The sequence below is a fragment of the Ictidomys tridecemlineatus genome, chromosome 13 (genome assembly GCF_052094955.1).
Source record: "Ictidomys tridecemlineatus isolate mIctTri1 chromosome 13, mIctTri1.hap1, whole genome shotgun sequence".
Lineage (NCBI taxonomy): Eukaryota > Metazoa > Chordata > Mammalia > Rodentia > Sciuridae > Ictidomys > Ictidomys tridecemlineatus.
This window is the reverse complement of record NC_135489.1, coordinates 96318155-96345877: the sequence shown is the minus strand read 5'-3', so window position 1 is coordinate 96345877 and position 27723 is coordinate 96318155. Positions and strand designations below refer to the sequence as shown.

The window sequence follows — 27723 nt, the reverse complement described above, 5'->3', positions numbered from 1 at the left end:
AGAGTATCAAAGGATTGTTTTTGTTTGTTGTTTTGGGATAAAGCATTTCAGGGTCAATGGGATCCAAGTATACATTTGAAACCTTCAGGCTAAAAATATGCCATGGCGTAGAAAAGGAAGAGGATACATTTGGTGTGTGCCCAAATTGGTCGACATTGCCAAATCTTCATCAAACATAGGAGTAAAACTGTCAAAGAGAACATGTGGGCATCTGTATATAGTGGGAGGGCTGTCCGTATGCAATAATGTGCTCAGTAGGCAAAATCAAGGAATGGGGTTTTCAGAGTGTTACCCAGACCTATAATTCTTTAATGGAACCTGCAGCTGGACTAGGAGGAAAGCACACACTGATGTCTGGACGAGTGAACAGGAACCAAAGGGAGTTAGTGGGAAGGGGGTGAAAACACTGGGCCCAAATGGGGAGCCAGTGCTTCAGAGTAGAGAGCTCCCAAGGGCTGCACAGGGCGGTGTCTAAGTCATAACAGTGAAAATCACTTCGTCATTAAAGATGCTCAGGCTGAAAGAAGGGCCAGCCCAGAGGCTCTGGAGGAGGAGCCGCTTTGCTGGAGACACCTCGCAGGCTTCCCGACCCACCTCATCCTCCTGCAGGGCGCCCCCGGGACCCTCCTGCACCCCTCGCGCATGCGCACGTGCTTGGCTGGAAGCGCATGCTCTCTGGTCGCCCTCCAACTGCTCCAGCGTCCGTTGGGGCTGCAGCGGGGCAAGGCGCAGGCGCGAGCGCGGTTGGCGGGCTCCCAACGGCCGGCAGGGCTCCCGAGGCGGCGTCCAGACTCAGTCCCAGAGGCCCGAGGTACCGGACCCGCGAGCCTCTCCCGTCCCCAAGGTGTCCCTTCCTGGTCCTCTGGCCCCTGTGCCTCGCCGGGCAGCGCCGTCCTGGCCTCCCCTGGACGTGGGCCGCCCGCACCAGGCCCCGAAGTGAGGGGCCGTTGGCCAGTGCGGCCCCCACATTGGGGCGCCGTCCCTCCGTGACCCTTGCAGCCTGTGTGGGGCCCGGGCTCCGGGGCACCTGTGCGGTGCCTGAGCAGCGCGGTCCTGGTCAGCAGGTCCGCGGCTCCTGTCGGTGTCAGAGGAAGTGGTGAAGGTCGTCTCCTTGTCGCTGTGAAAGCTCTGAATGTTGGGGACACCGTCAGCTGGCATCAGGGTTGTTAGGCTGAAGGACGCGCGTTTCCCGTGACGTTAGCGACTTTGCAGAAGGGAACACACTGAGCGGAGTGTGCTGGGTCCCCTGTGGTCACACCGTGATTGACGGCCCTCGTAGGTGGGCTGTTGGGGGACAGAGCACCTGAATGGTGACGGGAGAACGGTGTGACCCCAAGTCGTGTGCAATAAAGAGACTCCTGTTGTATTATTAATGTGTGGTGCTCGTGTATTGCGCAGTGACACTGAGGATGTGCTCTCAGCGTGGTGGGGGGCTGTTGGGGGGCCCTTGTGGCTCTTTCTGGGTGCCCGAAATTTTCCTTCCGTCTTGATGGGCAGGAGGATCAAGGGGTAGTAACTTGTGCAAGAAAATGAGACGCTGCGCTGGTCCTCTATGGTTGGTAGGAGTTCAGAGGGCACGAGTGGTTTTCTCTGTCCTTCTGTCAGGTGGTGGTGTCCCCAGTGTGTTCATGTGTATTCAGAGTGTTGGGGTGGTAGTGTTTTCGACTGACCAATGACAATCTGCTACGTATTCAGAAGTGGGGCTATTTGAGATTAAGGGAAATCTTGACTTTTTGTGAGACTGTGTAGGGTTGGGTGTGTTTGGAGGCTGTGAAAAGTAATGAGCATAAACACTGGGAGTGCAGGTTAAGTGTTTGGAAACTGGGATTTGTAATATTTCACCTGTGTTTTTTTTCTTTGTTCTTTTGTTTGTTTGGCTCATGAATGCTGGGAAGTGTGCATGCACCATGGGAAGTTTGGAAATAAATATGTGTGGGCGTACATTTGGGCAGTGTTAAGGACTGTGTTTGGGTATATTTCTCTGGGTTTGCAAGATGATTGATATAATTGGGAAATGTATGAGTATTTTTATATTCAGGACATGCTGTTTGTTTATGTGGGTTTATTTTTATTTTCCATATTCATATTCATGTATATATACTTGAGTGTCTCTGGCCGGATTGTGTGCACATTTGTGGAGTAGTAGGATTAATATTTATGATTGTGATATGGATTTATTAGGATTCTGCATTTTGGAAGATGAACAGTTATTTCTTTGTATTGGCAATTTGTGATCTTGTGTATGATGGTAGTATACATATCGGGTCTCTTTGGGAATATTTGGGTATTTGTGTATGTTGGGGAATTGTATAGAGGTGTAATGCCTGTGGAGAGGTAAATGTATATGGATATTATATTAACTACCACACCCTAGAGGTGCTCATATGTGTGTGTTTATTGCATGTAACATCCATAGTTATGAGAAGGAAGAGTATTTAGGTGTATGTGTATTTAGGGACATGGCAGTTTTGATGTGTAATTTCTTAGGCTATGTGTGCATTGAGTAGAAACTTATTTGTATACAACTGAGAAATGTGTATTTAAAGTCTGTGCATATACAGGATGCTCAGGAGTTGTTTGTATGGTGAATGTAATCCTTGAAGTTTTAGGTGAGGTTTCATGAATGAGTGGTCCTGGTATTTGTGTTTAGTCTCATGTGTTAGAGAAATATATGTTGTTGGTGGCTGCATGTCTTTGAATTCATGGATCTCTTGGGGTGTGCATTTTGGCAGATGTGGGAGGTTCATTGTGTGCTTGGAAATAGATTGTATACATTGTGTGTTTAAGTGTTGTGGAAAAATGTATTTTACAAGTGTGGGATTTCATGTGTGTCTTTTTGGGTATGCATGAGACAAGTGTCTGTGTACTTGTTGGTTTTCTAGAGTCTCTGCCATGTAGGGTATTCATTGTGGGTATAGCAGCAGTATGTTGGTTTTACAGGCATGTCTCCAGCTCATGTTGTATGTGTATGTGGTATATTTGAGCATTTAAGGTGAATAGGGTGTTTTTCTGTAAAAGTTCATGTAATAACAGGAGTTATATCTGTTTAGGGTGCAGTTAGCAGTCGTATGTATATTCGGAAGCAATGAGGAATATTTATTGCTGGAGATATAATTTTTTTGTGTAGGGGTTTTGTGTATTGTAGTTTGTATTCCAGAGAAGACAAATTGCTTGTAGGAATTCCTTTGTATGCCGGAGATGGCTGGAACTAGTTGTGGTAATTGATGGGGCTCATCCCTTTTTGGGTTTGTATTTAGTGGTATCTGGTTGTTAGGTTGAATTAGTCTTGGTTGGATAGACACACCTCATAAACTAAAAGTCAAGACTTTCTACCTCCCCCTGGATAACACTGTATTAGGCATTTACTTGCACACCTCTAGAGTGTGTGTGTGTGTGTGTGTGTGTGCGTTTTCAGAATGTATGACTAGTTATCTGTGTGAAGTATACATAACTCAGTCAACAATGAGTTCAGGTGTTGGTAATTCTATGTGTATTGTGAGGGGGGCGTCAGGAATCCTTGTGTGTATGCATTGACCACATGCATTGACCGTGGTCATTGTTATCTACTACATTGCTTCTGACTGGGTTAGTTTATTCTTCAGGGCCCCAAACCCTCATGAATGTCGATTCCTTACTCTTCCTCGTGTGAATATCCATTCAGGTAGTTGTGGATATCCATTCAGGTAAATGGATATCCTTAAGCAGGTAGTTTCCTCTTCAGCGTTTGTGTGATCCAGGCATTTCAGTTGCAAGATGGATGGACCTGACTGACAAAACAGAAATATTTTATTAGGTTTCCTATTTGAGATGGTCAGCAAGCATAAAATTGTGTCATTTCCTGGACAGGAGGTGAGACGGGAGAAGCCCTCCCATGGCAGTGCCCCGAGAATCAGCTGGGCACCTGGATGAAGTTGGCTTCTCTGAGGTTAAGCAGTGGATGAAGACACCAGCCTCCACAATGTGAGGCTGCCACACGTCTGCAGAACTTCTACCCCAGAACCACTTGTGCCCTAGGTAGTGTTTGCTGCTGGATGTCAGGCAACCCTTCCTTGTGGAATCCTGAGGCTTCAGGGCTGGTCAGGACCTACAAGGGCATCTTGGTAGGGGATTAGAGTGTTGTCCTTTTTTTTCTTACTAACCTACATGGCATTTTCCCTGGGAAACCAGGTCTTTTTAATGTTCTTTGCAATGGATTACAGCTACTTGTTTGGGGAGGTGGAATGCCCCTGGTAATTTTAGATTTTCTGTCATTCGTTTAGTAGGAGAATTTTTTGCAGTAAGCATTCCCCTGTCTTTCCAGTTGATTGCATATGCAACCTCATCAACAAGGCCTTATCAAGGCCCTGTCTCAACATAAAAAAGGGGTGGGGATGTTGCTTGGGGGTTAAATACCCCTGGGTTCTTTTTTGCAGGTACCCTCCTCCCCAATAGAATATATCCTAAGTAATCTTTTGTTTTGTGGCCTGATTCAGAGTTTAGATTCCCAGTAAACCCATTGTGCTAGGAAGTTTAGTTGCTGAATCGTATTTTGATCAGAGTTGTCTTTATTCAGGTTACAGGTGAGGATGTCATCTACATACTGAAGGGCAGTTCTAGCCAGTTTTGAATCCATAAGTACCCATACAAAGAAATGGGGGCTGTATGTCCAGATAAGTTGTTTAGAGTGTGTGTCTCAGGATCTCCCCATCCAATGGCAAAAGAGTTTTAGGAGTGGGATGCAGAAGTATAGAGTAGAAAGCCCCCTTGAGATCAAGGACAGTGTGCCACTGAGTGGTAGATGGAACCTGGGACAGCAAGGTGTATTTGTTACCATGGGGCAGAGGAAGATCACTGCCTTGTTGACCAAGTTTAAATCCTGGAATAATCTACAGTCCCCATTTGGTTTAGGCCCAGAGGAATTGAGGCATTGCAAGATAACTGACAAGGAATTATAATGCCATACTGTGAAGATATACATGCAGTGGCTCTTAATCCATGCAGTGCTTCTGAGAGCCTTAGGGAATATTGTCTTTTGTATGAATAACTTGTTCCCTTTAATGAAATCTGCATCAGTTGTCCATTCAGGGCTTGTCATGGGATTCCACTGTGTCAGACTTTGGATCAACCACCAAAGAAACAGTATGAATTGTGATTTTACTCCTATACCAGTCGTACTTCTGAAATTGAGAGTAGCAGCATAGGATGTCAGGATGTAGCAAGTGTCCACAGGGAACTGCACTGACTTATCTGACACCTCAAGAACTACCCAGGGTTTCCTCATGTGAACTGGGAATGGTTGTTAGGGGCTTCTTTCTTCCATTAGACTCTCCATTCTTCTTTTTTTAATAAAAAAATATTCTTAAATTTTAGGTGGACACAATATCTTTATTTTACATTTATGTGGTGCTGAGGATCAAACCCAGTGCCTTATGCATGCTAGGTGAGCGCTCTGCCACTGAGCAACAACTCCAGCCCTCTCTCCAGTCTTCTTGAAGGGTCCAGATGTTGTGTTTTCAACCCTTTTCTTAGTGGGAATGGGCCAAGTTCACCTTTCAGTGTCAGTTGACAGGGTCATCCTTATACACAGATAAAGTGTGGGGCACAGGTGGGTGTTAGACTTGTGCACTTGGGTGCCAAATGTCCACTTCCCTTGCATTTGGAGCTACTCTGCTTTCAGTTGCTTCCTTCATGAGGACTGAATCCTGACCTGTCAAGTGGTAGGCTTTTACTGGAGGTGCGGCTGATTGTGAGTGGGACATTTGGGCCTTTCGAGCATCCCTCCTTTTTCCTTAGCAGATGTTATTGAAGACAAAGAAAGTCAAATCAACTGATTTTGAGGAGCCCCAAGTTCCAATTGAAGCTTTTGGAGTTTTCTCTGGATATCAGTGACAGACTGAGCAATAAAGGGCTTGTCCCTAAAGGGAGATCAGGTCTAGATTGGTGTACTTGCTAAAGATCTAATTAAGACATGTATGGAATCCACAGGATTTTCTTCCCTTCCCAAGGTAATCTTGAATTTTTCATGATGAATATGATTTGATTTTTTTAAAAATATATTTTTTAATTTTTTGGTTTTATTTTTATGTGGTGCTGAGGATTGAATACAGTGCCTCACACATACTAGGCAAATGCTCTACCACTGAGCCACAACCCCAGCCCATGAACATGTTTGTAATATAACTTTTCCTTCCTATTGCTGTGCTCATCTGTGGTGCAGCAGGTAGAGAGATTAAATAAATATCCCTCCACCTGAGATTGAAGGCAAGAATGAGTGTTTGAAAATTACTGGTAAAGCAGGAGGAAACTTCTGAGCAATTGTCAAGTCTTTCTTTGGATTATTTGCAGGTCATCTACATTTTCACTCAGTTTGGTCCCCTCCTTTTTGGGCAGGAGTGTTGGAACCAAAGATTTGGGCATTGGATGGTACAAGGCTCTTCTCTGGGTATGATGTCGAGGACTGACAGTAGCTGCTAAGACATTTTTTTTTAAAAAGAGAGAGAGAGAGAGAGATAATTTTTTAATATTTAATTTTTAGTTTTTAGTGGACACAACATCTTTATTTTTATGTGGTGCTGAGGATCCAACCCAGCGCCCCACGCATGCCAGAAGAGTGCGCTACAGCTTGAGCCACATCCCCAGCCCTGCTAAGACATTTGAGAGTACTTTGGGACATAGAGAGGAATGCCAGGGGATCCTCTTTGTTATTATGAGCTATAGCCTCCCCTGGTGAGACAATAGGAACTGTCAGCAAGGGATGATCTGGCTTTCCATAGTCTTAAAAATCATTCCTTGTCTCCCAGTGTCAGTCTGGATTTTGATAAAATGCCATGAAGTCTTGTCCCATGTGGAATCTCAGATCATTGGCATGATCATTCGCAGAAAAAAATCCAATTGTATGATGTAATTTAGGCCACCATTTTGGTGCCTAAATATGGTTCCCCATATCCCATCTTATAATTTGTCCAGGCAATATTATGATAGAAAATGAAGCACTTTTGCCTGAGGACATCAGGGTCAAAATCATCCCATTGTTTCAGACTACAGTGTAAAGGGGGTACTCCCTTGTGTTGAAAGTGAGGCTCCCATATTGTGATACTGGCCCCTAAAGGAAAGAATGAAAGGAACTGACTCAGAGGTAATTGAAGCATTTCTTTTTGTGCTATCTAATGAGTTTCACACTGTACAGGCAGAAGGTGGGGTGTCCCCTTACTTCTGCCTCACTGCCAGATATCTCTGGCAACTTTCTGAGTCCCTTCAGTGAACTGTGTCTGCTTTCCTCCATTGTGTGGCCAACTATCAGATGTGGATGCTTTGATGTATTGATCTGGACCTTGCATCCCTCACCTTGTCAATTTGTAGGTCTTGCCATCAGTAATGAGCCTCTGAAAAAACCCCTGTGAAGCCAAGTGACAAAGGGACGTATGTCCTTGTGCAGTAGATCAAATAGCCAGTAGTGTTGCTGTGAGTTGGTCCTGTAAATAATGGGGAAGTTGCCGTCTCCCAGTAATTTGAATAAGGAGTCCTCCTTAAGAAGCCCTATACTTCTATAACTATGCCGTAGATCACAGGGTGATCACTGGGTTTTTGCAAAGCTCCAGGAAGTTCAAAAGAGTATCTAAAGGGATGAAACCTAGACAAAGGTCAAGAGGGGATTTCTCACAAATCGTGCATCAGAGAAGTCTAGGAGTGTCAAGGTGATGGCTAAGACCAAAGAAGGTCTCCAAGGTATGGTCCCAAATCAGGAAGTGAAGATGGAAAAGAAGCAAAAGTATCCATAGCACTTGGATTATGGAATTCAGGGGTGGTGAGAGGGAACGTGAAAGAGCTGTAATGCAGCCTCACAAGACACAGAACATGAACCTATATGGTGTGTGGGTTTGCTTTACGCTGGGTATTTTTTTGTCCTTTCATATATGTTTATTCTTCTCCTTTCTATCTATTATAGGTGGATTTCTTTTATTTAAAGTAGAGGATTTTATGTGGTCGATATCATTGATTCCCCAGTGTTTTCTTTCCCTTCTCCCTTCCCCTGAGCCCTTTCCTCTACTCTACTGGCCTCCCTTTGCTTTTCATGAGGTCACTCAAGCTTTCTTTCCCTTCTTCCTTTCTAGCTTCCACATTTGAGAGAAAGCATATGACCCTTGACTTTCTTAGTTTCAACATAATGTTCTTATGTTCCATCCGTTTTCCTGCAGATGATAGGATTTCATTTTTATGGTTAATAACTCCATTATTGATGTATATACATTTCCTTCATCCATTCGGCCATTGGCAAACACTTGGGCTGTTCCCATAGTTTGGCTATTGTAAATTGTGCTGCTGTGAACTTGACTGTGCCCTTGTCACTGATAGGCTGACTTTACTTCTCTGTGGTAGATACCAAGGTGTTGTGTAGCTGAGTCGTATGGTGATTCCTTCCCTAGTGCTTGTACCAATTTACAGTCCCACTAAGGATATAAAATTGTTCTCATCCCCTCCCACCCTCATTCTCTCCAGCATATATTATTTGTATTCTCAATGGCTGCAATTCTACCTGGGGTGAGATGAAATCTCAGTGTAGTTTTGAATTGCATTTCCTTATTGCTAAATAACTCATACATTTTTTTTCATATATGGGTCACTTGTCCCTTTATGTAAGCTGCCTCTTCTTACAACTATTTTCTTTGCTATGTGCAGAATCCTTTGCATTGCTTTTTAAAGAAGTATGTGTTTATTTCATTTCTCTGATTACTTGTTGTGCTATTTATTAATTTGGTGTTGATTTTTTGAGTTCCTAATATATTCTGGATACTAATCATCTGTCTGAAGAGTAGGTGGCAAGGGCTGGGGTTGTGGCTTAGTGGTAGAGCACTTGCTTAGCTCATATGAGACACTGGGTTTGATCCTCAGCAACACACAAAAATAAATGAATAAATGGATAAAGATATTGTGTTCATCTAAAAAAATATTAAAAAAGAAGAGTAGATGGCAAGCATTTTCACCTATGCTGTAAGTTCTCTCTCTATATCTTTTTTGTTTTTCTGAACTTAAAGTTTTTATTTAAAATTTAATGGTATTGTTAGTGCATGATAGTTTTATGTAAGATTTTGGTTCACTTTGACATGATTATATAAATTATATTTGACATGACAAATATAATTCATGCCTCTTTAGTCCTCAGTACTTCTCTTTGCATTCCTTCTCCCCCCCCCCCCCCGCTCCTTTAATCTACTCATCTGCCTTCTGTACATGTGTATCTTTTTAAATTTGTACCTTTAGGTACACATAAAGTTGAAATTCACTGTGGTTTGTTCATATGTTTATGTGGCATAATTTGGTCAATTTCATTGCACCTTTCCTTCCTTATGCCATCCTTCTTCCCTCCTTTTCTTTCCCCCTTTTCCATTCTTCTTATATTTTTTCTATTTTCATGGGATTTGCGTTTATTTTTCTAATTTTTTTAGCTTCCCCAAGTGAGAGAGAATATTCAACCTGACCTGACTGATTTCACTTAGCATGATGTTCTCTAGTTCAATCTGTCTGCCAGCAGATGCCATGATTTTATTCTTCTTTCTGTTTGTAAAACTCCATTCTGCAAATATACCACATTTTCTTTATCCATTTTCCTCCCTTTTATAAAAAACAAGTCTAGCTGTGAGTTAGTGTTATAGTTTGTTTCCCTTTGGAGGCCATTTTATCCCATCCTCCAGCTTATATTTGAGCCAGGCTTAGGTGCAAAACAATATCAGGCATTTCTTTTTTTAGAGCTTGTGGATCAAACTGATCTCAACTGTTTAACATATAGCAGAGGGAGTATTTTCCATCCGTATGACAAAAAAGAAGGGAAGAACAAGGCATCCCCTGTTACTTCCTTTGTCTCCTCATGGAGTGTAAACTGGTGTTCCTTCCCTTTCTCGTGAGCAACCATGGGAGAGGGTTGTGGCCTAGTGGATTAGTCACTTTTGTCAGCATGGTTCTGTATCCTATGATTTCCTGTCGGTTACAGTAAACCCTACGCAAACTGTGTTGAGCCTACCAATATATTGATAGTTTTGGAGGGAGAATTATTCCTAACTCAGTATGGTGAAGTTATTTAATAGCTTCTCTAAGGTGAAACATCAGTGCACTGCACAAACCAGAATCCAACCCTCCATGCATCAGATCAACAAGGTCTTCTCAAAACACCAATCTACTCTCATCAACACAACCTCCTATGTCCACTAGAATTCCACCACTCAGGCAAACCATGTCCCAAGGAATAATAGCCCACACCTGCTCCAGTTTCCCCCATGTGACAACATAATTGGCCAAACAACTGTCAGCTTACACTATCACAGTAGAGCTGGCACCCCAAGGATAGGTGACCAGAAACATGCACACACCCAAGAACCAAACACGTGCTCTCAAGAGCTCCGTCCAAGGACCAAGGTGAAAACTTGCAAAAAACCCCGAGAGCCCATTTTGGCTTAACACAAGCAATGCCACCCTCCTTCCTGTACCAAGCCCATGTATGTCCCCATTCCATAAAGCCCTACATCAGCACTCAAAGATCACAGACAAACACACCCAGCTCCCAGATGTATGTGACCTACAGCCATACACACATAGGGCGTAAACCATACTGCAGCAACCAAAACCGCAACCAGCCATGAAGCAGCATTCAAAAGACTCAAAAATAGGTGTGACTCTCAACCCCCTAAGACCACTCTCCTCAAAAACAAAAAACCCAACAGACACAACTTGATCACATACAAAAACTGAATGAAATTTACCTTGCAAGAGCCATCTGCAACTTTCTTAGACATGCTATAACTTGTTTAAATCCTTAGCTTTGTACTCTCTTGCCATACCAAATGATTTATCTTCCAGAAACTTCCTGGTTGCTGCTGTCCTTTCTCAAATTCACATCCCGAAACAATCCTTACATAATTCCTGAACACCACTCTTGCCACACAAGACAAAACATTTTCATCAAAACAAAACAAGCCCCAACTCCCCATGCTCCCTGCCCCCTCTGTGGTCTGGACAGGGAGGCAGGCCAGATAATGCTCTGGGTGATGTCCCCAATTAAGGAGAAAAAACAATCATGTCCCTTCTGCCGGAAAAGGCATATTGACTATTTGTATTATACCTTGGGTCTTAGGGTCTAGCCTATGAGCTCTTAGAGAATTGAGGCCAGAACCTTCCAAATTGGCCCCTGCCCTAGAGGTGGTTAGTAGGAATATGATCTAGGTTTATGCTCTAAAAGTATCTCAAGGACTCAAGAATTACCCATAGCTTTATCTACAGGTCCTTGTGAAATAGTTGGAATTCGGAGGAACATATCAAGGTACCTGGGTATACTAATGCACGAGAAGGGGTGAGGAGAGGAATTTCCAGCATAGAAGTAAAGAAAGAGACACAGACCACTTGGTTAACACTCTTGGGGATTAGTGGGTCATCTCTTTCACAAAGACCAGATCAGACCAAGACATTGTCTCAGGATCTGAGAAAATGCATCAATCAAGTGAGGGCACCCTCCACCATTGGACCAAGTCAGTTACAAAATGAAAAAAAAGCAGACACTTGAAGTTGGCAATTCAAGCTGGTTTGTGTTCTGCAAAGAGAAGCTGAATTAAAACTTCACCAGTATTTCACCATCAGGGATGAAGGAAGTTGAGCAAGCCTTCTCCAGTAAGCCTGTTATCAGTGTCTTTACACTGGAGGCCACACTCATGGCTTTTAATTGGCTGACAGGTACCCAGTATTCCTCTTTTGGACAGAGATAGGTTTTTCCCCCTCTAAAAGGAGTATAAAACTCCAGAAAACTCAAGTGACAGTTCTGTTTGTTTTACTTCCCCTTCCAAGGATTCAAGATGAGTCCCCAAATCTGTGACATAGTGAGATGTAGGTTCTTTGTCTTGCAGATCTGAAGAATGAGACCCATGGATGATGGAGGGTAGAGTAATGTGAGAGAATTAATTTCTTTAATTTAAACAGAGAGAAAGTACAGCTTTCACAGGGTGGGAGTCCCAAATGTGTTACAGCTGATTTGCTGCTGCCTACACATTTATGTGGTATTGCTGGAGTAACCCTTAAAGCTATTGGCTGGTGATTTTTAGAGTGGGGAATTTCTACATCTAATCAGAGTGAGAATTGGTGGTCATGGTCCCTGCTACCCTCCAATTAGGATATTGATCATGTGCTGTTCATATGCTTCACCACATGGGGTCTGGCCCATCAGATATTTGTACATGGAATCGCAGAAGTCAAGCTCCCCACCTTGTCTGAATACCATGTTTTTAGCTCCCTCTCTCATTTACATTTGTGTGCATCTGCTGGGATGGATATTTCTTCTATTATACAAGGTAGTTTTTTGAGAGTGGGTGGTTACTGGGGATTGAACCCCTTGCTTAACCACTGAGACATATCCCCAGCCCTTTTTAATATTTTTTCTAGAGACAGGGTCTTGCTGAGTTGCTTAGGGCTTACTAATTTGCTGAAACTGGCTTTGAACTCAAATCTTCAGCCATCTTCATCTTCAGCCTCCTGAGCCACTGGGATAATAGCCCAGGTACAAGGGACTTTTTATCGAGCTATTTTCTCTTTTTAAAATTTGTTTATTTTTTCTTTTTAGTTATTCATGACAGTAGAATATATTTTGACATATCATACATACATGGAGTATACATTTATCCCACTCCTTGGCATATGCCCAAAGAACTTAAAATCAGCGTACTTCAGGGATGCAACCACATCAATGTTTATATCATCTCAGTTCACAATAGCTAAGCTATGGAAACAACCTGGGTACCCTTCAGCAGATGAACGGATAAAGAAAATGTGGTACATACACACAATGGATTATTACTCAGCCATAAAGAATAATGAAATTATGGCATTTGCCAGTAAATAGATGGAACTGGAGACTATCATGCTATGTGAAATAAGCCAACCCCCAAGAACCAAAAGCCAAATGTTGTCTCCGATACTCAGATGTTTTATCTTTTCTAAGGGAACTGGACTGGGCAAATACCTAAGTGTTAATTCTTCCTCAGAGTGTGAACCTTAGCTACTTATAACTAGCACCACTTTGAGAAAAGGCACTAATTCCTAGTAACTGAAACCACTTCAGAGCAAAGCCCTAAACTTTTACAAAGCCCAAAACTTTTTGAGCATGTTCTCTGCATGTCTACTGATCAAAGTGAATAATGGGAATGATGTTCATGAATGGGTTGAGATACTAAGTATTAAAGAAATGAAAATTTCCATGAAAGAGTACAGGACTCTCTGGTCAGCGTTTCTCTTACTGATTTAAGTTTGGGCTGTAGAGGATTCAAGACTTACTAGTGGGAAAATGGAAGAAACACTGAGGACATAGGCACAGAAATAATCATGGCTGTACTTCCCAGTTACTCTGCAGTTCACAACGGAGGAAACGGGAACACTGCTAGTTGCTCCCTGAAAACTTTTTGGAGTTGGTGTGTGTGCTTGCTTTCTGGCTGAGGCTCTGGAATTAAGAGACTATTTTTCTGGGATTTTAGACACTCTGCATGGATTGTTGTCACCTCTGCCCATGGCTGATCAAACTTATTAGGGAAGCCTGTGTGCAGAGTTTCACTCCATTCCTGCCTGAAAACCTCTTTTATACCACCCCTTCCTAGAGACTCAGTGCATGTGCTGGAAGGAGGTGGGACATATCATCTTCTTTTCTGACTTTCCCTAGGCTTTGAGAGGTGATTTAGGAATCACAACAATTAGTCTAACATTTAATCAATCTCAGTTCCCCACCTCTCCCCATTGTGAGGCAAGATCCTTTTTTTTTTTTTTTATCATAGGCCAAAAGTTAGGAAGGGGATAGGACTATGTGGAAATATTTGCTGTGCTCTCTTGGGTTCTCACTTGTGCCAGATCCAGCATCACCACATCAAGCTGGATCTCAGCCTCAGGTTTAGGTGCACATTCAAGCACCGAGAAATGTGGAACACTTTTCAAACACCAGCCTGTTGTTTGTTCTCAGTAGCTAAGTTCAGACTGCCTTCTACATGTGTTTACGCACAAAATTTATTTTCTGTGTTTCTCTTTCCTATAGAGCTGCCCTTCCATCTGCAGTGGTTGGGTGTTCCTGCTGCTCTTGCTTTGCTGCCAGTGTTCCTTGGCTGTGATGTATCCTTTCTTGTACTTTTTTTATAACACCATAATTTCTGGTTCTTCATGAGTCTCTGACATCCATTATTGGATCATAATGTTTTTCCTCACTCCCAAACCACTTAAATAGCAGTGGGGGCCATTTTGATCAATATCTTCTCATAGTCTTCTTAATTCCTATAGTTATTCCTTATTCACTCTCCCTGATCCCATGGCATACCCACGGTAACTAGAAATAAATTCCACCCCATAAATCACCATTCTATGGAGAATATCATTCGATATATAATCAGCAAAAATGTTACACTAGTAATTTGAATAAAAATATGCATATATGCCAATGTGCACACATATAACTGCACACACATGTATACATATGTATGTATAGTTACTTTCATGAAGTAAGAATAACTACTAAAAGTGTAAATACGAATTGCAAGATATAATAGAGCCTCAGTCCAAAGAACAAGGAAAAGTGAATCAGGCAGTATTGTTGATGTGCAAAAGAAGGCTCAGCAGCTCAGATTCAAAACTAACCACAAAGTGCACTGCTGCAAGAAAATGTGGCCTGTTCCAGGCAGATGTAGCCTCACGTGGTGATATGCAGAGGGAACATTATTTGGAAGAACTGAAAAACTCTCAGATGAGTAAACCTGCATGAACACTTGTTTTGGCTGCTTACAGAGGAAGTCATTCCATTTGTGCCCTTTCTGCATGTTGCTCACCCACTAAGCATTAAAACCCACATGTCCCGGTATATATGGGGCAGGAAGGAAATTCAGAATTAGCATCAGGAGAGGAGATACTCACATATCTTAGGCTTCTTTGGGTCCATTTAGATGCAATCATGAATAGGCAAAGTACAACTAGCTCCCTTAGTATTAGCAGCTCTGAGGTTGGAGTGCCAGTGGCTCTCAGATTGTTGCATTAGCAGCACTCCCCATAATGTCCCTGGCACCCTGAGCCAGCAACTATCTATCATGAAAAGCCATCACCAAAACGCTTAAAAAATTCATACATCCTTATATGTCTTGAATTCATAAAGAGAAAAAAGTATCCATGTATTTTATGACGTCTTAATATGTCAGTTGTTACTCTTTATTTCACCAGGTGAAATTGACCACTTGGTAACATTTTCTTTCATATTGCACGGTTTCTTTAGTATTTATTAAAATGAGTTTCTTTAGTATTTATTAAAATGCAGGACTGCTAGTCAAAATTCTGTCTTGCATCTGGGAATGCTATTGTTCAACTTAATTTTTTTCTCAGTAGAATTATTTATTGTTTTTATGAATTGGAAGGAGTACCAATGCTGTTTGTCCAAACTTATGATAATTAGCATTTGGAAAAGTTCTACAGTGGGCACCCCACTTCATGTAGACTGGGTTGCTGCAGAGTGACAAATTGGCTTGCCTCAGATCACCTTGGTGCTGGCCTGCCAGCCTCAGGACTTCCTGAGGCAGGGGGTCGAACAGTCAAGGTCAATTGGATGGACTTGTCAGAGACATCCTCAAAACAACCAAATACTGTGGATCCCTATGCAGAGGTTTAGAGTAAAATGCCTTTTATGTCTAAAATGGAACCAATTGGAATGTTTAAGAATCTGGGATAATAAGGTGTAAGGATTGGGGATCACTGAATATATGGAAACCACTCCTTTATTTATTGAGGTCCTGTACTAGTCTCCATTCCCCAACAGTATATTACATGGCCTGTTATAGCATCTTAAGAGGCCCTGTAACTTATAGCTTGCAATAAGTTTTTAGTTTCTGGTTTCAGGGGATACTGTTTTGGTGGGGAAAGGACAGGATATTTGAGATAGATCTGGACAGGAGCAGGTCCTGTATCTCCACCTATTTCACCATGTACCCCAGACATCTGGGTTAGTCTCCATTTCTACTAAGGGCAGACATAGTACCAGTTCTGGTATCATTAGAAGTGTGGTGCCTAGATAATTTAAAATATCTCTTTCCACAATTAGAGTTGGACTTTCAGGCATTATCAAAAAGCCATGTGAGAGGGGTGTGGCTGTGGCTTGGTGGCAGAGCCCTTGCCTAGCTCGGGTGCCTGATTGGTTTTGATTCTCAGCAGTGCATACAAATAAATCAAATAAAGACATTCTCTCCATGTACAACTACCAAAAAAATTTAAAAAGACATGTTAGAAGAGATGATATCAAAAGAAGATAAGAGAATGGGCAAGATATCCAGTCATAGGCTTTCCTGAGACTCCTCTTGTGGTCATAGTGTGAGAGCCTGGGTTTGAGAGGAGGACAGGCAAAATGGCTCAAGTGTAGAGACAGAAATTATTTCCCTTCCCTCAACAGTAACATTCATCCTGGGCTCCTGTGTGGAAATGACAGTCTGAGTCGTTGGGAACCTGAGAAGGATTCCCTGGGCCCACTAGTCCTGTTGTTGCACTGTTTGGTGTGAGGGATTAGTCTACTGGGGACATTGCCTCTGAGTGCAGTCCTTCACTGATAGGAAAGAGTGCTGGTTGCTTCCATTGCTTTTGTGGGGAGTCTTTTTTTTGTAATGTCCCTCTTGGCCACCGTTGTAGCAGGCTATGGTGGGACCAATACCACTCCTAGGACCTTTCCTTTGAAAGGCAAATTCCTTTGGAATTAGCCCTCTGTAGAGGTGTCAAAAGGGCAGCTGCCTTTCTTTTGTCCTTTCTTTCTGTCCTTCTCCTCCTCTTCTTTCTCTTCCTCCTGGTCTCAATTGTAAAAGAATGAGTGGCATTTTTTTTAGAGGAGGAAAATTTTATTTTGGGGCTCACAGTTTCACAGATCTTAGTCCACAGATGACTGACTCTATTCTATGGGGCCGTAAGGTGAGGCAGAATATCATGGCAGAAGACCGTGTGGAGGAAAGCAGCTGTGAGCACAGAACCAGGAAGCAGAGAGAACTGTGCTCAACAAGCCCAAAATATATACCCCCAAAGCATTCCTCCTTCAGCTGCACCTTACCTGCCTGCAGTTGCTATCAAGTTAACCCTATCAGTGGATTAATGCACTGATTAGGTTAAGACTCTCAGAATCCAATCATTTTCTTTTTTTTGGTTTAAATTTTCTTCTAATTTATTATAATTGTCAGAAGAATGCATTATGATTTATATTACACATATAGAACACAATTTTCATATCTCTGGTGTATACAAACTGCATTCACACCATTCATGTCTTCATACATGTACTTAGGGTAATGATATCTATCTCATTTCACCATCTTTCTTACTCCCATGGCTCCTCCCATCCCCTCCCGCCCCTTTGCCCTATCTGCAGTTTGTCTAATCCTTCCATGATGAGTGTCAATTTTTAAGAGACATCTAAAAAGTTTCAGTGTCTTTTTCTACATTTGATTTTTGTAATCTTTTCATAATGTCAGTAACTGAGTTATGAATTTGTTTTTTAAGTTGTTACATTGGGAAACTTGGGTCCATTGAGATATGTTTAATTAATATTTCCCCGAGTCTTTTTTAAAACGTTGAGGAAGGGGCTGGGGTTGTGGCTCAGTGGTAGAGCACTCACCTAGCACATTCGAGGTACTGAGTTTGATTCTCAGCACCACATAAAAATAAATAAATAAAATAAAGGTATTGTGTCCAACTACAACTAAAAATTTTTAAAAAAGGTTGTGGAAGTTTCTTCATTCCCCTGTGTTATCAGAGAGAGTTTGGAATGATTTAGAGATTTAGTAGTTCTCCTTAAGCCCTCAAGCACACAGTTCTGAAAGTCCTTTCCCTGCCATTACCCCATGTGACTGTCTGCATCTTGTTTGTGGTCCTTCTGGGGAACTGCCTGTTTCTTCTGAGTCTGCTTCATTTGGAAGGAGTAGGTCTTCTGGGATTTGCACTATATATCATTCACCCACAGAGCGTTCAGAGCTAGAGAGGATTTAGTTCAGTAACAACATTATATCTTTCCAGGTTAGATCAAAATTTGGTTAGGGCCCTGAAATGTTGCAGTGTATTTATCAGGGTCATCTGATAATCTTCCTAGGTCAGTCTTAATTTGTCCCAAGCCTTACAGAGAAAAAGTGACCTGTACCATTGGAAGGAGGCTGGAATACATTCCTCCTGGTTTTATGTTCCCTCAGGATTTTGGGGCTCTGTTGCCAACCCTGAATAAGGAGGGGATAAAGGCTTAGAAAAAGGCTTTACTGTATTTGATCCTCTTCTAGGAGAAACTGCTTTCCTGTGGCCAGTTAGTGCAGCAAGAGTGAAGAATCTCATCTACATTGGTTGCATAATTTTGGGTTGTGCCTCCAGGCAAAAAAGCTTGTACACTATAGTGTACCTGTGACCATCTTTTTCCTCCATTTTACCATCTAAGTTTAAGTCTAAAATGGTATTATAGTTTATACTTCCCCAAGGGGGCTATTTTTCCCCACTCTGCAACTGATTTTCAGGCCAAGCTTGGGTACAGAAAAATATCAGACATTGCTTCTTTAGAGACTTGAGTGTCAAAGAAATCCCAGTTTTTCAAAATTCTACTTAAGGAGTACTTGCGCCAGATGGAGTATTACCCATCTGAAAGACAAAGGGGGAAGAAGGCATCCCTTCGTTGGCATCCCTTGGTATCCCTCCATTGCCTTAGTCAAATTGAGGTATCCCTCAGTTCCCTGTGGACTGGAAAACCATGGGTGACCACTCCTTCAATCCTGCCAGTTGCTCTTACCAGAGGACTCAGAGTACGTGTGAACCTCCACACACAAGTGACCACATTTTGAGGTCTTTATATGCTGGTTGGATTAGTTGCCCTTAGTAATACATGATCCAAAATTTTTTTCCTGTGTCACTTCCCTCTTAAAATGATAGACCCTGTTTTTTTGTTTTTGTAATGTTTTGCCTTCCATGGTGGAGGCACTATGGACAGGATTGTATGTCCTGGAGGAACTCAGTTATTATGCTAAGAGAGAGCCATGTTCCTCAGGGTCATGTGCCCTGAAGAAGTTTTTAGCCTTTCCTATTTGCCATCATACTCATACTTGGGGCCACTAAAATTTTGTTCTATTTGTCACAAATATTGGATCTTATATTAACCTGAGAATCTTTGTTTGGGGTGCATTTTTTTTCTTCTTTGAACTGGCAGGGTTTGGAAAGCTAGAGAATGGGACCTTTTTTTCTGGGTAGAGCTCACGAACGACAACATGGGTTTTGGGTCCTAACAGGTGCTTAAGGTCTTGAAAATTCCCCAAAACTTTATCTATGGGTTCTGTTGAAACAATTGGGGTCTCAACGGGTATAAGAAAACTGAATCTACATGGTGTTTGCAGTGCATGTGTGTGAGAGAGAGACTAAAAGAATGAGAAGAGAATAGGATAAATAGACCACCTGGCTCATTCTCTGGGGATTTGTGTGTTACCTCTTTTTCAAAGACCTTGTATGAGACTAAGACTTTGTGTTAGGATCCAAAATACACCGGGTGAGGGACCCCTCCACCATTGGGTCCAGTCAGTCTGAAAGTGGAAGAAAGAAGCAGACACTTAACTGATCTACTGACCTGGTTGTGTTCCACAGAGAGAAGCTGAAGCTGAGCTTGACCAACGTTCCTCCCTTAGTGACGAAAGGGATTGAACAAGCCTCCTCCAGTAAGTCTGTCACCTGTGGCTTTAGACCAACAGCTACATTACTGGATTTTAAGTGGGTAATAGGCGTCCATTAGTTTTGAAAGAGAGCTTTCTAAAAGGGATTATAGAACTCCAGAAAAAAAGATGGGGAGATAGTTTGTTAGTCTGGTTCACTCAACCTTCCCAAGAAGCTCCAGGTTGGGCACAGAAAGATGAAACTTGATTCTCTACTTCTGTTAGCAGGGAACACTGGGGGTTTTCTGCTTCTGCTGGCAGGTGAAGTCTGTGTAAGGTGCAGATCTCTGCAGCTAAGAAGTGGTGGGTTATACCCTTCTATGTTAATGCAGAACCAGTGGCTCACCATCAATTCCTTCTTCCTGGGATCTTTCTTGCAAATTCAAAGAATGAACTCTGCAGACTAGGAAGAGTGAGTTTCATGGTAGGATTTATTGAAGAACAGGAAGAGAATCCTTGCAGTGCAAGAGGGGACCTGATAGCAGGCTTTCTCTGCCCAAGAGTGCTAGTGTAGTGGTTTATATTACCCTTGGGTCACTGGGTTGTGTTCCCACTTATGCTGATTAAGCTTTGGAATCATACTAAGCTACTGGTCTCAATTTAGGAAAATTAGGGTTTGGAAATGCAGTAACACTATTGGTTATCCCCAAATCCCACTCTGGTTTTCCTGTATGCTTTGGGAAGCCTGAGCTTCAGTTCATTGAATTGTGCATGCTCATAGTGTGTCTGAACTGCAGGGCTGTGTGGAGTGTGCTTCTGCAGTGGGCATCACCCATGTGTGCAGGCGGGGCTCTTGCAGGGTGATGGGTCAGCTGGCCCCAGCTCATCTCATTGCTGACTGATGTTCCAACTTATGTGGTCCATCACTCCCCTGTTTGCTGGAACTTGTTGGTAGTGAGCAGCAGGATGACTGTCTGGCTTGGCATCTGAGGAGTCATGATAATAGGAGGAGTGTGTCTTGATTATGTTGTTAGTTGAAGTTGCGAAGGGTGCCATGACTTCTTCCACTAGAAACCAAGCCTTGTTCACCTATGCAGGAAGGCCTCGGCCATGCTGAATACTTGTCCAGCCTGGCTATCTAGCCTCTTTCACAGGATCAGAAAACAGCTATCTATGAAGAATGCGATCTTCATGGCCAATGATAGAAAATGCTTCAGAAGACTGAAGGCTCCAAAGCAGCTTTCCTTCTAAATGAGACAGAAGAGAAAGAGACAACACTGTCCATGAGGCATCTAAGAAAAATTTAGTGGACTGTGGTTATGGGTCAATGATAAACTCCTCACCTACCATGTGTGACATCCTGAGTTCAATCCCAAGTACTGCCAAAAAAGAAAAAATGAAAAGGAAAGGAAAGAAAAGAAAAATTGTCTTCCATGTCTTTGGCATCCATGTCAACCCCAATTATGTCACTACCACACAGATGTTTCTTTGGTCACAGGTCTATTCTAGACGTCTCTTGATGATACCACCATTTTGAATGGCTTCAGCTGTTCCTTGTCTGATTAGGAGCCTCTTCTCTTTCCATATCTCAGAGAAGACCCATGGTTATCTGGAAGGATACTGTATGTGCTTGAGACCACCTTTTCTTTTTTAAAACGGGAAATGTGCTTCCTTCCCCATCTCCGTATGCAAAAAGTGCCTGTACCACTTCCCCTGTGGTGCAGCATAACTCCTAGTGAGGCCTAAAGTAGATGGGTACATATAACCTACTCAAGCCTTTTAACTCAAGTAGAGCAGGTGGAGCTGGTTGCACTAAGAACTGGTCACTTTAAAGGCTGCTGGCAGTGAAAGCAGCCTGGTCAGCTCACCCTGAGGGCAGTTATGAAAGGGAATGACAGAGCGCAATGGAGAGCTGCTAAGAGCTGCTAGGTCTGGCTGTTGAAAGAGTTCCAGGGAACTGTCAGTAGCTGCTGGCTCCTCCTGTCAGGAACACAGTGGCAGAGCTGCTAGGACTAGGAGCTGGGGTCACTGGCATTCACTCTCAGGGCTATGATTTCTAAGATATGAGAGACACTGTCCCTTGACACTCAGAGCTGCCAACACTAAGGGAGGTGCACTCTGCCTCTTTGTGGTTGCTCTCCAGGTGGATGCATGAACCCTCAGCCAGTTGGTAACAGACGTTTAAGGGACCCCATTAATGAGAGGATGTGTAGAGAAGGCCCCTTAAATTAACTGAGGTCACGTGAACAGGACCTCCTGATCCAGTCCCAGGAGGGATCAAATCCAAATGTAAAGCAGTTCTAGGCACACCCAACATCACTTAGCACCTGAACTGAACCATGTGGGCCTTAGTGAACCAGGCACATTCCTTTATGTATCCTCCCATCCCCTTATTCCAGGCTTCTCATGTCCCTGCCCTGAACCACACAGAAAAGCCAAGCATCAGCATCAGGTCAAAGGTATGACCCAGGTGATGACTGGGTTTCTGTTAAGCTTTTGATCTGTTTTTCTTCCAGGATCAGTGGAAGGTGTAGGCTAAATATGGAGGCAAGGGCTTGGCCCTGAACCTGTGCACCCTGAGGAATGGAATCTGCAGATACCTCCTCCTTTCAGTCCTCACCCCACACACAGAGTAGCACAGACTCCATCGCAGAAGGCAGCAGCCATGAGAACATGTTCCTACTAAACTATTGTTCTTCATTCTGACAGTCAAGTCCCACGATGTATAGCTTTGCCCCAGGTATGCGCCTCTCTCCCTCTCCCATCCTAGTACCCACCTTTTGCCTTCCTCCTACATTCCCAGTGCCCTCCCCTTGCCCTCCTTTTTGTGAGGACTATCAGGATCAGTCCTGAGTGACAAGGATCTTTGCCCCTTGTTTTGCAGGATGTGGGGAGGGTGAGATCTCCCCAAGACCCTACCTGAGGGTTGGGCTCACCAGATACCACACACTTACCCTGCTGTCTTCAATGCCTCTTCTTGTTTCCCTAGGGTCTGATGACTGACACTTCCTCTCAGATGCTGGGCAGTAGGAATAAGCAGCAGAGCCACATGTTACTCTCCAGAGACCTGGGGATGAGACTCAGAATAGGGCGTCTTTTCTTACATGGGTTGAGTGTCAACCTGTAGCTCACTTCCTAGATTGGCATCAGAGGGGGATATTGGCTGAGGACTCCTCTTTGGGGCTGAGGGGCCGGCGGTGCTCAGTCTCCAGGGATGAAGGGGTCTGTGTGAGGGCCCTGGTTTGGGACAGTTCGCAGGACAACAGAAGGTGCTGGGAAGCCAGGAGGATGCCCGTGACGTGGAGGGTCTTGGTCATCCTTGCTAAACACCTCTGCTTTCCCATGTGGCTCTCTCTAAAAGAGAAGTTCTGCTGGGACCCACTGCCCTTTTGTGTCACAAACTTAGGGAAGAGATTCTGTAGTCCAAGGGAGGCTTAAAGACTGGATGGCACCCATTGAGGAAGACTCACGACAGTGCAGGAAGATACCAGTGTGCTCCTTTATAGGACCTCGGGTTGTGTGACTCTGCATCTCTTAATTTCCTATGAGGTGACCCATGGTGGGACAGATCTCCATTTAGGCCTCATATCCAATGCTATCACTATGTCCCCTACACCTTGGCTGGCAGCTGATTTAGAAGCACCTTATTCAGGGCACAACATAACTTTGGGGTAACTACACGGATCATTTCTTCTTTGAGGGCAGTGGGTGATTTTCCCTCAGCTGCAGAAGGGAAATGGCACTTTCCCAGTCTGCAGTGGGCATGAGGGGAGACAGAGGGACTAGGGGGGCATGTGTAAATATGAATGGGAGGTGTCACCTGTCTTGGTGTCAGACTGAGGTTTTGCTGGTCACTCTGCTGGGTGAGTCCTTCCTCCTGCCATCTTTTTGGTTAGAATCAAGATATCCATGTGTAGTCCTACAGAAAGCAATACTTCCAAGTAGTGAGGGTGTGGTACATAATGCCTCCACTTGGAGGAGAAGAGATTGTATGTGGCCTTGGTAGGAAGTGAGATCAAGTCAAAGATACCTCTGGTATTTAATGGAGGCATTGATGATGTCTTCCTGGTTCACACCATGGGGTTGTTAAATCAAGACCAATAGCTACCCCACCCAACAGACACCCAGTGCCGAGAATCTGAAGAATGAAGGATAATTCCATGAGTCTGGGGTGGCTTTCCCAAAGTCTTATAGACCTGGGTTCCCACCCTAGCCCACCTTGGTGACAAAGTCCTCTTGGAGCACAGCTCATCAATGTAGAGCAGGAGATTTGGTTCTTGGTACAAGTTGTCCCCTTTTAGATGTCACTCAATTTCATTCTCTTCCAAGTTTCCCATTGACTTCTCCATGGCCAAATGTGGGGCTTTCCTCATGGTGAAGTTGGGAGACCCCACCAGATGTTCAATGTCCATATATACCATTATGGCTTCAAGTGAGATCTAGTCAGGCACCTTGGTCTCTGGATATCAGTAGCATTAGACTTCTGGTGGGTGAGCCTAAGGGCCAGCCTTTCTGGAGGTGCAAACTAGGACAGAGGGTAAGAGGATGGTGCATACACAGTGGTTCCAGCTGTGTTCAAGGGACATACTCTGGTCCAGGATGGCCCTGCACATTCTGACATCAGGACCCATGAGTGGAGACTCTGAAACAGTGGGACAGTGTGTCATGTGGGATGACATTTTGAGATACCAATATTTGATACACTTGGGCCACACAGACTCATGTCCTAGGTAGATGGTGTGTTGACTCTTTTCCTAGCCAGGGGGAGAGAAGATAGCAACTTGGACTAGGCTATATCCACTTCAAATCCAAGGGCAGCTGGAATCCCAAATGCCTGGGGGCTGTTCTTCTTTTAAGACGAGTGCCCTATCCTGAACAAAATGTTCACATGTGGGACAGTAGACTCCATTGTCACCTTTTTTAAATCATCAATTCCTCTGGGAATGCATTTAGCTCTATCTTGCTGCACAATCTCAAAGACTAGAGAATGTGGAAGTTAGATAGATAATCCCTCCTCTTTGGGATTAGAAGTGTCTGATGCTGGAATCCATCATCAACTGAAGCTTTGGATCCTGCATTTCCACAGTCTCATACTCCACAAACCTGGCAGGTAAGCAAGGTGTAGAATTATTAAAAACAAGGATTAGTCATTGGAAAATCCAAGCTGTAGCTTCTTACCAATGAGGAGCTTGTCTCAGGGATGGGTAGCAGTGATTGGACATGGGCTGGTCCAGTCCTAGGAGGGATGAAATTCAAATGCAGAAGCAGTTCTAGGCACACCCAGCATCACTTATCACCTGAACTGAACCATGTGGGTTTTAGTAAACCAGGCAATTCCTTTATTTATCCTTTCATCCCCTTATTCCAGGCTTCTCATGTCCCTGCAGGAACCACACAGAAAAGCCAATCATCTGCATCTGGTCAAAGATAAGTTTTATGTCAGAGAACACTATGAATCTTCTCTCTTTATGAATGGTGTGGTTAGGACTGTATACCATAGAAGAAGGACCAAGGGCACAGGACTCAGGAGAGGTCATAAGAAAGTAGAAGCTATGCCTAAAGTATTTTGGGTTGCTTACAAAGAGGGCTATATTTCATTTTTTTGTTTGAATGGTGAGAATTACATAGATTAGGTGTCTGACCCACTATTCTGCCATTTCATAGACCATCTGGTCAAAGTTGAATGGAGGCCAGAGGTGTGTTCTCAGGGCATGTGAGGCATTGGCTTTCCATGGTCATATTTTTCAAATTCCAAATCTCTTCTGGAACATCAGGGTATAATTGTGGCATCTTTCGTGAGCAAGGGTGATCCATATGTTGTAAGACGGCTTATTTCCCAGGTGGTTGGCCAACACCAAGCTAGTGAAACTTGTACCCTGTGGACAGCCCTCACTGCTCAAGTAGACCCCCTGAGCTTGGCTGGTTACTTACCCACACCCTAACCTGAACCTCTAGGCAGTGGTGGAATAAGAACGTTGAGGCCAGACCTTCCAGGACTATTAGAGAGTGTCCAGCCTTCCAGGTAGAGGGAACAAATGCTTGGAGAGCAAGGTGTTCAGTGGTTTTACCTGTGGTAGCAGATGCCCTTCCTGGCTGGGTATGGGTTACAATGCCCACCTGGGCCAGCTATGTAGCCCATATTCCCTAGCACTTAGGCCAAGCCCCAGGTGTCTGACCCACTATTCTGCCATTTCATAGACCATCTGGTCAAAGTTGAATGGTGAGATGATATTCTTGCAGACCCCTCGATATTAGAAGTTAGAATTTTAATATTTGGTGGGTGATGTGAGTTATGTAAATGTCTTCCTAAAGTTATTTTGTAATAACCTGCAGCAAAATAGTGAGATGTTAGCAGACAATGCCTCAGATGTTTGGCCAGCATGCCACAGTCTGGCCAAGACCCCAGGAAACAGGAGACTCTGATCAGTGCAGCCAGTGCACAGAGATCAGGTTTTTAAACGGAGTTTCAATAAGGGTACAGCTACCAAAGGGGGCCCACAAGGGCCCAGTCCCTCTGGTCACTGTCAGGAAGCTTTTCATTAATGGAGGGAGTGCGTCCTGGTGGTGTACGTTGATGACTCCATAGTGTGCTGTGACTTCTTCTCCTCTCATCAAGCCATCTGTTGAGGAAGACCATGGCCATGCTGGGGTTTTGTCCATCCTCACTGACCAACATCATTCAGGGGAGGAGAAAAAAGCTGTCTAAACACATACTGTTTCCAGAATTACGTCTAGAAACCTGTTTAATGGCACAGGGGCCTGAAGCCTCCAAAGCAGTTCTCCATCCAAATGAGACAGGAGGGCCCAAAGTTGTCAAGCAATACTTGAGAAAACATTGTGTCCCTGTCTGTGAAAGCCATGGAACCTGTGTCCTATGAAGAACCATGGTGTTTGATTACACACGACAGACCACAAACTACATCATATCTGATCCCTTTTGTGCATGTCAGAACTCACCCCAGCTCTTATCTCATCAGGAGCACTAAACTTTGGCCTCCTTGTAATTAAAGCATTCTCCTTTGCAAATTTCCTGGTTTTGTAAACGGGCAAACCATGTTGTGTAGCCTCAGTTTCTTTTTCTCATTGGTTTGTAGGAGAACTTGGTTACATTTGGGAACGACACAAGGAACACAGGTCAGGCTGTGGTCAGGGCAGGAATGACACTAGGGAGGGTCAGAGCTATGTCAGTGGTGGTTCTGCCTTGGGATGCAGTCAGAGCCTCCAGGCTGCTGGGTCCCCAGGAAGTTCATGGTCAGGACTGTAGAGGGGGTGTGAGGGTGGGAGGAAGGCCATGATCTCTCCTCAGGCCACTACACAGGAAGACCATGGCCATGCTGGGGATCAGTCCAAGCACACTGTCCATGATCATTCAGGAGAGGAGAAAGAAGCTGTCTAAGAAAAAAGACAAAACCACTGTTTCCAGGCTTATTGCCAGAAACCTGGTTAATGGCACAGGGGACTGAAGGCTCCAAAGTGACTCTCCTTCCAAAGGACACAGGAGGGACCAACGATCTCAAGAGGCATGTTATAGAAAAGCATGCCCCTGTCTGTGATGGCCATGGCTGCCACAAATGCCTCATGGTCACTCGGAGCCTTTTGCTTCCATATCAGGTCCTCCCCAGATGATTCCACTTCTTGCCTGGAGAGCAAGGGGTCCATCCCCTAACCATGCTTATGCATGGCTATCTGCAAGGATATGTGCAAGGACACTGCATGCTTGAGCCCATTTTTTAATTCAAATAAATTTATTTCCCCATCTCCTTATGCCAACAGTGGCTGTGCATCCCTTCGTGATCTGTACCTCTTCCCATTCTGCTGCAGCATGAGTCCTAATGAAGGCTCTTAGGGATGGGTAGAGTTTGTATATTCAGACTCTCATCTCAAATGGAGTAGGTCAAGTTGGTTGCAATAAAAACTGGCAAACTGGGTAGGTCAACCTTAGGGTGGCCAACACAGAGAACAACCCAGAGCAGTGCCGAGCTACAGGAGCTGCTAGGTCTGTCAGATGAGTTCCAGGGCATTTTTGGAAGTGGCTGGCTACTGGCCCCAGGAAAGCAACAGGAGAACTGCTGCCACTAGGAGCTGAGGTTTGTTGACATTCAGTGACAGGGCA

The 27723-nt window shown here is 43.8% G+C and overlaps 1 protein-coding gene across 3 annotated transcripts in view; it reads left to right on the top strand.

Annotated features, from left to right (window-relative positions):
- The first annotated feature begins 650 nt into the window (after window positions 1-650).
- The window catches only part of LOC144370058 (putative serine protease 47), a 405363-nt gene continuing 378290 nt past the window's right edge, over window positions 651-27723 (top strand). For 2 of the 3 annotated variants that reach the window (XM_078030643.1, XM_078030642.1), the window contains exon 1: window positions 668-811. The gene's annotated coding sequence lies outside the window, so the exon portion shown is untranslated. Of the gene's footprint in view, window positions 812-19605; window positions 19677-22126; window positions 22351-27723 lie in introns of all 3 variants that reach the window. The other variant, XR_013429978.1, reaches the window with a different exon arrangement.